General features: G+C 39.1%; 1 protein-coding gene and 1 non-coding gene across 6 annotated transcripts in view; both read right to left on the bottom strand.

Annotated features, from left to right (window-relative positions):
• SIK3 (SIK family kinase 3) overlaps positions 1 to 12,654 on the bottom strand; it is a 247,332-nt gene that overhangs the window by 219,244 nt on the left and 15,434 nt on the right. The gene's annotated exons all lie outside the window — the stretch shown is intronic.
• Positions 10,011 to 10,083, bottom strand: TRNAW-CCA (transfer RNA tryptophan (anticodon CCA)). Its single transcript has one exon. It is a non-coding gene; the product is annotated as a tRNA-Trp (tRNA).

Below are 12,654 nucleotides of genomic sequence, written 5' to 3'. Positions count from 1 at the left end.
TTTTCATTCATTGTGAACACATATTAATAGAAGCAGATAGCAAATGTTAGGAAAACAACTAGAAGAGAAGAGAAAAAGAAAGCATAATCTTCACAACTACTTCTAAACCCTAAGAGCTAGTAACTTGGACATTCAGCAGGGCAGGATGAATCAAAACCCTTTTATTACCCACTTGCTTGGACTCAGCATTGTGAAGGACAAAAAACAACATGGCAGTCTCTGTCTTTAAGGAACCCACACTCTGGTAAAATTAGACTAAGGTATATCAATAAGCATTAAATTGTGCAAAGCACATTTAAAGCAGTGGAGCTCATGGAAGGGGTCAGCAAAGGCTAAAGAAGTCAAAGAGAATTATGTGACAGTCAGAAGAGCTGAACCTTGAAGGCAGGACATAGTAGGAATCAGTAACACTAGGACACACTGTAAGCACATGAGGGTGGAGACCATGCCTCTTTCACCACTCCATCCTAATGCCTGGCACAGAGCCTAGAACACAGGCGACCCTCAAATATTTGTGGATAAATAGAAGGACAAAAGGTAGAGGGAAAAAAAGAAAAGAAAGAAGGGGGGGAAAAAAAAGAATAGGCATTCCAGATAAGAGGGTTTTTTTAAATTATTTTTTACTGGAGTATAGTTGAAAGAGTTTTTTTTTTTTTTAAATGAAAGATTAAACATGGCAATTTCATGAGGCAGTAAGGAAACACTGAATGGTGAGAAATTAGGTAAAATAGGTAAAATGAACCCAGCCTATCCATAGTTTTAAAAGTCAGCCAAAAAGATATAAAACTGCTTCCATATTAAGTACTAAAATGAATATGTCCAGAAAGCACAGTTATGTTTCCACTTTTCAGGAACACTAACAAAAAGTATAAATGGCCATTTTTCCTAAAATGGTCATTCATCTTTGTAATATTATTGGGCATAACCTAGAAACTGTGCTAACATTTCCCCAGAGGTGAACTAATACCATTTGCTGGTAAAGATGAGTAATTCTTTGTTTTTGTTTTTGTTTTTTGCGGTACACGGGCCTCTCACTGTTGTGGCCTCTCCCGTTGCGGAGCACAGGCTCCAGACGCGCAGGCTCAGTGGCCATGGCTCACGGGCCCAGCCGCTCCGCGGTATGTGGGATCTTCCCGGACCGGGGCACGAACCCGTGTACCTTGCATCCGCCGCCACCAGGGAAGCCCTAAGATGAGTAATTCTTTTCCTGAATTTTTACTATCTGGAAATGTGACTGGGTTATCACTAAGGTCAGTCTCTTTGGTGGTTGTTTAATCAAATGCCTGAGACTCACCACAATTAAAGCAAGAGACGGCTGAGTGCAATCTAGCATAAAAGCCAGTGACTAATGCTGAATCACAGCTTCCAAGCGGTTATTTCACCATAATGTCAACCTCCCATATTAACACCCCCTACAGTGGTCCTTGGAAGTACATCAAAAGTATTATCCAATAGTACTCTCCAATATTTTGCAGGATAATGCTAAAGAATTGAGGGTGGTAAAATCTAGTCGGGTCTTCAGCCTATAAGCCAAAATTTGTGAAGTCAAGGAAATTCTTACCTCCTCAGACTACACAATGGGAGGAGTATTCATGATTATGGCATATACTCAGTGAATATGAATTCCCCAGACATTTCCCCCCAAGAAATGTTCCAGGTCCTGGCTACCACCAGCTACAGTCTTCAGTGGCAGCTATATAATCTCTATATAGAAGGACTTTAGGAACATCAATCTAATGAGGGAAGGGGACCTTGGAGAATTCATCATAAAGCTACATATGCATGGTAAGTGTATTACTTTCATTTAAATTATATGCATGTTCAGAGTGAGTGTGGCCAGCTGTTAGCATCTCCAGTCATTTTCCTCAGCATTCCTTCTACTCTTCCAGCCCAAATCATGAGAAAAAGGCAAGCTGTCTGCTTATAGATTAACACTGTTATAATGACAGTGATAGAATTCTGGTTATTTACAATTTCACTGTTCAATTTGGGTGCCTAACACCTGGTAAGATGGAACTAACAAGAGCCCTGGAGTCATACTGACCTACTTATAAAATCTCAGCTCTACCACTTAAAAGATTTGTGACCTTGAACAAGTTACCAAACTGAATCTCAGTTTCCTCTATGGAAACTAGGTGTAACAACAGTTTCTTTGCAAAGCTGTTGAGAGATTAAGCATGAAATTATATGAAGTAACCAGAACATAGTAGGCACTTAGCATATGGTAATTATGATGGAAGGCTGGTGACCAGGCCTATACTCAGGTTTCCAAATACTATTAACTATATAATGAAAGCCTTTATCAGCCTCACTCTCTCTAGTCCAGTTGTGAGGTGACTTACCTACCCTTGTATAATCTCATCTGCTGTCTAGAGGAAAAAGGCTCCCTCCCACTAATCAGTCTTGGGGCCAAAAGTGACTCTGACATTACAGCCATCTCCTTGCCATGCTATCATCTCCTCCCTGTCTCTGGAGCCTCTAGAAAATCCTATGTTTTCTCTATTGCCTATTTGTTTCATGGCCTTAGGCTACATGCACTCCCTTAACAAATTCTGAATGCCCAGTTTTGCCCCCAGTCTATTCCAGGAAACTCTGAAAGTATCCAGTTTCTCAAGAACGACCATGTTTTGGTTTGCCCTACTACTATACTCCAAGAAGGCAGCCAACCCATCATGTTCTGCCAATGCCTAAAAACCTTTTTGTCTCTGTCACAGGCTGATTGCCAGCTCTTCTCTCCCCTGGTAAGCGAGATCCTGATTTCTAGAATGACAGGTACATCTCTCTCTCTCACAAGCTTGCCTCACTCAGGTTTATTTCATCTTATTCTCCCACCAGCACTTCCCCACATCCCCACAACAGTATTTCTAGTTTGGGAAAAGTGGAAAGATACTCAAATCAGAGTTAAAAGACCTTGGTTCTTCTACCTCGACCTCTGTTAGTCAAATTTATTCTTCTTTGTAAAATGCTGTGCTTACCTCACAAGATCGCAGTAAGGCTCAAATAAGACATCTGTGAATATGTTATAGAGATCCAAGATATTATTATAACTATAACAAGTTTCTGTTGTGACTTAATATTTACTTTTTTTATTTTTATTTTTTGACTGGATCAGGTCTTAGCTGTGGCGCACGGGATCTTCATTGAGGCATGAGGGATTTTTCGCTGCAGCGCGTGGGCTTCTCTCTAGTTGTGGCGTATGGGTCTTCTCTCTCTATTTGTGGCACGCGGGCTCTCTCATTGAGGCGCACAAGCTCAGTAGTTGTGGTGCATGGGGATCGAATTGGATTGCATTAGAAAGCGGATTCTTTACCACTGGACCACCAAGGAAGTCCCAACATTTACTTTTTTTAAAAAAAAAAAATCTTTATTGGAGTCTAATTGCTTTACTATGTTGTGTTAGTTTCTACTGTATAACAAAGCGAATCAGCTATATGCATATGTATATACCCATACCCCCTCCCTCTTGCACCTCCCTCCCACCCTCCCTATCCCACCCCTCTAGGTGGTCACAAAGCACCGAGCTGATCTCCCTGTGCTACTCCCTGTGCTATGCAGCTGCTTCCCACTAGCTATCTATTTTACATTTGGTAGTGTATACATGTCAACGTTACTCTCTCACTTCGTCCCAGCTTACCCTTCCCTCTCCTGGTGTCCTTAAGTCCATTCTCTAGTCTGCGTCCTTATTCCTGTCCTGCCCCTAGGTTCTTCAGAACCATTTATTTTTAGATTCCATATATATGTTAGCACACGGTATTTGTTTATCTCTTTCTGACTTACTTCACTCTGTATGAGAGACCCTAGGTCCATCCACCTCACTACAAATAACTCAATTTCGTTTATTTTTCTGGCTGAGTAATACTTCATTGTATATATGTGCCACATCTTCTTTAACCATTCATCTGTTGATGGACACTTAGGTTGCTTCCATGTCCTGGCTATTGTAAATAGTGCTGCAATGAACATTGTGGTACATGATTTTGAATTATGGTTTTCTCAGGGTATATGCCCAGTAGTGGGATTGCTGGGTCGTATGGTAGTTCTACTTTTAGTTTTTTTTTTTGGCGGTACGCGGGCCTCTCACTGTTGCGGCCTCTCCCGCTGTGGAGCACAGGCTCCGGACACGCAGGCTCAGCGGCCATGGCTCACGGGCCCAGCCACTCCGCAGCATGTGGGATCTTCCCGGACTGGGGCACGAACCCGTGTCCCCTGCATCGGCAGGCAGACTCTCAACCACTGCACCACCAGGGAAGCCCTACTTTTAGTTTTTTAAGGAACCTCCATACTGTTCTCCATAGTGGCTGTATCAATTTACATTCCCACCAACAGTGCAAGAGGGTTCCCTTTTCTCCACACCCTCTCCAGCATTTATTGTTTGTAGATTTTTTTGATGGCCATTCTGACCGGTGTGAGGTATTACCTCCTTATAGTTTTGATTTGCATTTCTCTAATGATTAGTGATGTTGAGCATCTTTTCACGTGTTTGTTAGCAATCTGTATACCTTCTTTGGAGAAATGTCTATTTAGGTCTCTGCCCATTTTTGGATTGGGTTGTTCATTTTTTTTGATATCGAGCTGCATGAGCTGCTTGTATATTTTGGAGATTAATCCTTTGTCAGTTGCTTTGTTTGCAAATATTTTCTCCCATTCTGAGGGTTGCCTTCATCTTTTTTTATGGTTTCCTTTGCTGTGCAAAAGCTTTTAAGTCTCATTAGGTCCCATGTGTTTATTTTTGTTTTTATTTCCATTTCTCTAGGAGGTGGGTCAAATAGGATCTTGCTGTAATTTATGTCAGAGTGTTCTGCCTATGTTTTCCTCTAATAAGAGTTTTTATAGTGTGTGGCCTTACATTTAGGTCTTTAATCCATTTTGAGTTTATATTTGTGTATGGTGTTAGGAAGTGTTCTAATTTCATTCTTTTACATGTAGCTGTCCAGTTTTCCCAGCACCACTTATTGAAGAGGCTGTCTTTTCTCCACTGTATACTCTTGCCTCCTTTATCAAAGATACGGTGACCATAAGTGCGTGGGTTTATCTCTGGGCTTTCTATCCTGTTCCATTGATCTATATTTCTGTTTTTGTGCCACTGTCTTGATTACTGTAGCTTTCCAACATTTACTTTTGAATATAAAACCCTAACTTTTTTTTTTTTTTTTTTTGCGGTACGCGGGCCTCTCACTGTTGTGGCCTCTCCTGTTGCGGAGCACAGGCTCCGGACGCGCAGGCTCAGCGGCCATGGCTCACGGGCCCAGCCGCTCCGCGGCATGTGGGATCTTCGCGGACCGGGGCACGAACCCGTGTCCCCTGCATCAGCAGGCGGACTCTCAACCACTGCGCCACCAGGGAAGCCCAAACCCTAACATTTTTTAACTCCTCTAGCACTATTTATATTAGCAAAGGATCAGAAATAACTCAAATAGTCATCTACTAGGGGACTAACTAAAAAAATATATGATACATCTTTTCATGGGAATACTGTATAGCATTTTTTTAAATTAGAAAGCTCCTTATATAGCTACATGTAATAATCCTTAAGATATAATAGTGAAAAAAGATGCAGATCAGTGAGTATAATTTACTACAATTTGTTTTAAAAGAGGGGTACAGTAAATAGATACACACATTTACTTATAAACACATAAAAAATATCACAGGATATATGACACTGATAATACTGACTATATAGGAAGGAGATCTGGATCGCCATGGGGTATGTGCAGACAGAAAACTTTTCTCTGTATTTCACTCTTTTGTAGCTTTAAAATTTTTGAAACCCTAGCCCCTAGAGGGGGTAGGAAAATCATCTCTTCATACAACTATACACCTGAGAAATAATATGGACCATTAATGAGGATGACAGCATAACTGACAATTCATTTCCTGGGCCAGCCTCAACATCAAAATTACCACCACCTAAAACAAACTATGTTCCCTTCCATGATCTCATTCCATCAAGTGACCAGAGTTAATTTATTCCTTCTAGTCAGACTTCCTGACTTGCTAATTATGTATCCATGTGCTATGCATTTCCACACTCAACGCTATTTATAAACTCTTAAAACTTATTGTCTTAAGGGATCTACTGCAAGTCTTAGAAAGGCCCTCTGAACCATAACATTTTCCACCTTCAAGCCTGGTCAAGGATCATTCCAATGCTAACTTTTCTGAACCAAAGACTGAGTTCTTCCTCTTAATTACTCAAGGTTCACCACAGGATCCAAGCAAATCAGTAATTTGAGTCTCTTTGGTTAGATGACTCTACTGCAGACCACCCCCTACTCAGAGAAGAGTAGATTATGTTAATTTCCTCTAATCTGGAAGAAAAACACTCCTTCCAAACCTTGCAAAATAACTCTTCCAGGGCGATAAATAAAATGTATGAAGGCAACATCCTCCCAAACCTAAATTGTAAACAACATTGCCTTAAACATGACTTTAGTCATGCTGGAATGATATCATAGGAGCTAAAACACTGCTCAAAACAGCAGCAAGTGCTACCTCCATTCTTGCTGTCCTATGACAAACAGGGTATTTTTGGACCTAGCCTATGAAGCAGCACTCTGTTGATTATGAGCTCCATCCTCTGAATTCCTTTCACATTCAACCTTGGTTTTCACTTTTCTGGCACAGCGCTCCAAAACCTCAATGCAATACATAACGAAATGCTGGGTTACTTTAGCGCAGACAGGTCAAGCCTCCAAAAGCTTTCTAATTAGGAAATCTCTTCAGTGAAAGCATATAGAAATGTGCTGACTCCTTTTCCCTTCTCTCTTTTTCCAACAGCTATTTGCTTCCTCCGGAGCAAATCTTCAGTCAAACACAAAAGCCAGCCACCTAGCAAAGCTCAAATACAGACAGGTGTTTTGCAAGCACAGTTAAATCTCAGGAGTAACTGATCAACATGAGATAACATCTATTAACAAGGTGCTTATTGGTGTGCTGGGACAGTTAACTGCCTAAAAATCTCTGTTAAGACTAGCATTGAGAAAAATGAGGAATACAACTAAAAGAAAAAGTAAGCCCACTTTCCACCAACAGAAAACTCGCAAAAGAAAGAATCACGTTAAGTCAACTGGTCCTGCCACACAAAAACACTTTATTCCAGGGTTGTTTTTCAGTGATACTTAATTCCATGATGGAGACTAGGGACCGTAAACAAACCTTTTTGAGTATTTTTCTATTTTAATTCTACTAAAGTCCATGGTTAGGCTTATTAAGAAAAAGTCTGAGAGAGTATGACAAAACCATTGGGTTTTTTTTGACAAAATGGGTACTCATCTGAAAATATACTTGTAAATTAGCAGTTACTTAGAATTAAGAGTTTCGTTGAAACACCCTAGAATACTGTTCCAACTGAAAAGAAAGCAAGGATCTTATCACAATAGGTATGCCCTGTTCCATTAGCTCTGTTCCCCAAACATCAAGTTTCTCTGCTTTAAACTTCTTTAATACTCACAAGACCCTAAAGTTGGTTCCTGCATGAGACAGACATGACAGAAAATCCCAAGAGAATGCTAATTTCAGACTGTAAGAATTTCTAATGTTTAACAGAGAAAAGAAGGCTCAAGAAAAAGAAGTGATTATTTAGCAATGTTACCTGGGCTTTGCCCAAGTCATATCCGAATCGATTTACTGCACGCCACAGGAGGGAAACAAGTCAAGCACAGGTGAAAACTCAAGGTCACTAAACTGAATTCTGTATAGCACTTTTAAGTAGTATCTGTTTCACTATGGGCTTTGACTTCAGCTGGGTGCCAGTGCAATTTCTTGATGCCTTTTCTGCCACCTATCCTCTCTCTCTGTATTCTGCATTAAAAGATTGTGAGGAAAATGTTATGTTTTCTAGAGATACCCAAGATTATAAAATGAGAGTTTTTTTTTTTTAAAAAGGACACTTAGGGGCTTCCCTGGTGGCGCAGTGGTTGAGAGTCCGCCTGCCGACGCAGTGGACACGGGTTCGTGCCCCGGTCCGCGAAGATCCCACATGCCGCAGAGCGGCTGGGCCCGTGAGCCATGGCCGCTGAGCCTGCGCGTCCAGAGCCTGTGCTCTGCAATGGGAGAGGCCACAACAGTGAAAGGCCCGCGTACCGCAAAAAAAAAAAAAAAAAATACACTTAGGATGTCAAGCCAGAACGACGTATGTCATATCCTAGAAAAGCTCTTCAACAAGTAACACTCCCAGATCATTTCTACTTTGCAGGCTCTCAGAATGCATTAAATGTTTCATAAGTTAAATGAATGTTTTCTAAGGGAGAGCAAGGAGTTTTACTAAAGGAGATTACAGTGCTTCCCAAACTGGTATTATATTTAAGAATGTTTGAGGCTGACCTTCCAAATATACTTTAAGTACTACAAAGCTATAATAATTAAAGCTGTACAGTATCGAAGCAAGTAAAGACAGCACAATCAATGGATTAAAAGAGTTCAGAAATGTACCCAAGTATCTGGAGATTTTGTAGACAAAGTAGCTTTTTATTTTTTTATTTTTTATTTATTTTTTGTGTGTGGGATATGTGGGCCTCTCACTGTTGTGGCCTCTTCCGTTGCGGAGCACAGGCTCCGTACGTGCAGGCTCAGCGGCCATGGCTCACGGGCCCAGCCGCTCTGCGGCATGTGGGATCTTCGCGGACCGGGGCACAAACCCGTGTCCCCTGCATCGGCAGGCGGACTCTCAACCACTGCGCCACCAGGGAAGCCCCAAAGTAGCTTTTTAAATCAAGAGGGAAAAGATGGATTATTTAATAATATTGTTTTGGGACAGACAACAAACTAGACATCTGGGGAAAAAGATAGATTCATTCACTCAATAAATGGAGGGCCTATTACCTGCAAGCACTGTGCTAGATACCGAAAATAACAACATGGGAAAAACTGTACAATCCGTTGCCCTCAAGGAGCTTCCAGTCAAGGGGAAGAAGAGCCATTAATAACCACAAAAATGAATGTAAACCTGCAGCTCCAATAAATTTCACAACTGATTCCCTTCTCACCTGGCTTAAACCAAAATGCATTCCATATGAAACAAAGATCTAATTTTAAAAACAAAACCATAAAAATACTTGAAGAAAACATGGGTAAATATTTTTATAAGATTAGGATGAGGAAGAAAACTGAGAAACCTTAAAGTAAAAAACAAAAAAAAATCTGACTACATGAAAATGTTTACATTTTATAGTAAAAAAATACACATACACTGTCGAGACAAACACAGAAACATATCTATAATATTTTAATAGGTAACTAATTTCCCTAATATTCAAAAAGCTATGCACATTAATGAGAAAAAGCCAAAAAGCCCAAAAGAAAAATAGACAGGACACAGATAATTCCAAGGAAAAATACGAATAGCCAATAGACAAATTAAATGATAGTCAAATTCACTAATAAATAACTACAAACTAAGATGACATTTTCTCACCTGTCAGACTGACTCCCTAAAAAGACAGTTGGTTGCCAATGTTTAAAGAGAGCAGAGGAGCACTGTCATACACTCTCATTGAGTGAATTAGCTTGGCCTTTCTTGGAGGGCAATTTAGCAACATTTATAAAATTTTAAGCACTCATACTTTGACTCAGGCATTCCACCTCTAGTGAATTATTCTATTAAATTACTGAGAAAATGAAGAACTTAGTTTCTAACATTGTATATATCATAATGGAAAAGAACACAAAACTTTTGGGAGGTTTACTCTAGGTTGGACCTAATAAAACACTTGTTTTTTTTTTTTTTTTTTAGTTGTGGCTCGCAGGCTCTAGAGCACAGGCTCAGTAGTTGTGGCACGTGGGCTTAGTTGTTCTGTGGCAATGTGGGATCTTCCTGGACCAGGGATCGAACCCATGTCCCCTGTATTAGCAGGCGGATTCTTAACCACTGCACCACCAAAGAAGCCCTTTTTTTTTTTTAAATTTATCTATTTATTTATTTATTTGGCTGCAGAAGATCTTCATTGCGGCATGCGGGATCTTTAGTTGTGGCATGAGGGAATCTTTTAGTTGCGGCATGTGGGATCTAGTTCCCTGACCAGGGATTGAACCCGGGCCCCCTGCATTGGAAGCATGGAGTCTTAACCACTGGACCACCAGGGAAGTCCCCAAAACATTTGTATTTTTAAAAATTAAATTAAATCTGAGATTTATAAGTCTTTTGAATAATAAACAGTGCAAAAGCAAATAGAAAACCAGTACAAGCATACAAATATAAATGTGCAGAAACTGTTAAGTGACATATAATTTGAAATAAAAAAATAAAAGCCGGAAACAACCCTCAACCTATCAATAGGGCACTACTTAAATAAATTATAGTATATCCATAAAATGGAATACTCTGCAGTATTAAAAAGCTTGAGACTAGAGCAAAATGTATTGATGTGATAGAACGTGGAGATATATTATTAAAATAAAAAATGAGTAGCAAAACCACTATATATAAAATAAACAACAAAGACCTGTATAGCACAGGGAACTATATTCAATACCTTGTAATAACCTATAATGGAAAAGAAGATATACATATATACTACTGAATCACTTTGTTATACACCTGAAACTAACACAACATTGTAAATCAACTGTACTCCAATTCAAAAACAAAAAACCAAATAGCAAAGAAAACATCGGCAGTACATTCTTTGACGTTGATCTTAGTAATATTTTTGGAATATGTCTCTTCAGGCAAGGAAGCAAAAATAAATAAATAAATGAAACTACATCAAACTAAAAAGCTTTTGCATAGAGAAGGAAACCATCAACAAAATGAAAAGGCCACCTACTGAACTGGGAGACGATATCTGCAAATGATATACCCAATTAATATTTAGTTAATATCCAAAATATACATAGAACTCATACAACTCAACATAAAGAAAACAAACAACCCAATTATAAAATGGGCAGAGGATCTGAATAGACATTTTTCCAAAGAAGATATACAGATGGCCAACAGGTACATGAAAAGATGCTCAACATCACTTATCAGGGAAATGAAAATCAAAACCACAGTGAGATATCACTTCACACCTGTCACAATGGCAGGTCAAAAAGACACGAATAACAAGTGTTGGCGAGGATGTGGAGAAAAGGGAACCTTCGTGCACTGTTGATGGGAATGTAAATTGGTGCAGCCACTATGGAAAACAGTATGGAGATGACCCAAAAAATTAAAAAGAAACCTACCAGATGATCCAGCAATTCCATTCCTAGGTATTTATCCAAAGAAAACAAAGCCACTAATCAGAAAAGATATAGGCACCCCTGTGTTCACTGCAGCATTACTTACAATAGCCAAGATATGGAAGCAACCTAAGTACCCATCAACAGATGAATGTATAAAGACTTGGCATATATATATATATATATATACACACACACACACACACACACACACACAATGGAATATTATTACTCAGCCATAGAAAAGAATGAAATCCTGCCATTTATGACAACATGGATGGACCTAGAGGGCATTATGCCAAGTGAAATAAGTCAGACAGAGAAAGACAAGTACTATATGATTTCACTTACATGTGGAATCTTAAAAAATAAAACAAATGAATAAACATAACAAAATAGAAACAGAGTCATAGATACAGAGAACAAACAGGTGGTTGCCAGAGAGGAGGGTGGGTAGGGCAAGAAGAGAAATAGGTGAGAGAGATTAAGAGGTACAAACTTCCTGTTGCAAAATAAATGAGTCGCGAGTATGAAATGCACAGTGAGGGGAATACTGTCAATAATTATGTAATATATTTTTATGGTGACAGATCGTAACTAGACTTATCATGGTGATCATTTTGAAATGCACAGAAATAATGAACCACTATGTTGTGTAACAAGAACTAACACAGTATTGTAGGTCAATTGTACTTCAAAAACAAACAAACAAACTCACAGAAAAGGAGATCAGATTTGTGGTTACCAGAGACAGGGGGAGGGGGAGGAGGCACTGGATGAAGGGAGTCAAAGCTACAAATTTCCAGTTGTAAGACAAATAAGTACTACAGATGTAATGGTACAACATGATAAATATAATTAACACTGCTATTATGTTATATGTGAAAGTTAACAGAGTATATCCTAAGAGAAAGGATTTCACAAGGAAAAGGAACTTTCACTTTTGATGTTATTTACTTTGTAGAGTCTGATTATTTTATAAGACACATGTATCAGATAGATACATAGATAGATGTTTTTAAAGAGACTTTGCGGCTATAAAATGTCCTGGAAAAGGGAGATCTATCCCAAAGTGAGAGAAAGGTACAAAATGAGTACAGAGGAAAATATTTCAATAGAACATGTAATTTCAGAGTTAGAATAACTTTACAAATAAGGAAACTAGAGCATTAAAATTTAAAACCTTTGTGCTGCAAACAAAACCATCACAAAAGTGAAAAGACAACCTACAAAATAGGAGAAAATATTTGTATGTCATATATCTGATAAAGGACTTATATCCAGAATATATAAAGAATCCTTGCAACTCAACAATAAAAAGACAACCCAACTAAAAAAATGGGCAAAGAATCTAAATAGACACTTCTCCAAAGATCTACAAATGGTCCCTTAGCACAGAAAAGATACTCAACACCATGAGTCAGAAGAGAAATGCAAATCAAAACCACAATGAGCTACCACTTCACATTCACTTGGATGGCTAAATCA

Source organism: Tursiops truncatus, chromosome 8 (genome assembly GCF_011762595.2).
Source record: "Tursiops truncatus isolate mTurTru1 chromosome 8, mTurTru1.mat.Y, whole genome shotgun sequence".
Taxonomy (NCBI): Eukaryota; Metazoa; Chordata; class Mammalia; order Artiodactyla; family Delphinidae; genus Tursiops; species Tursiops truncatus.
This window is presented reverse-complemented; position numbering and strand designations above follow the sequence as displayed.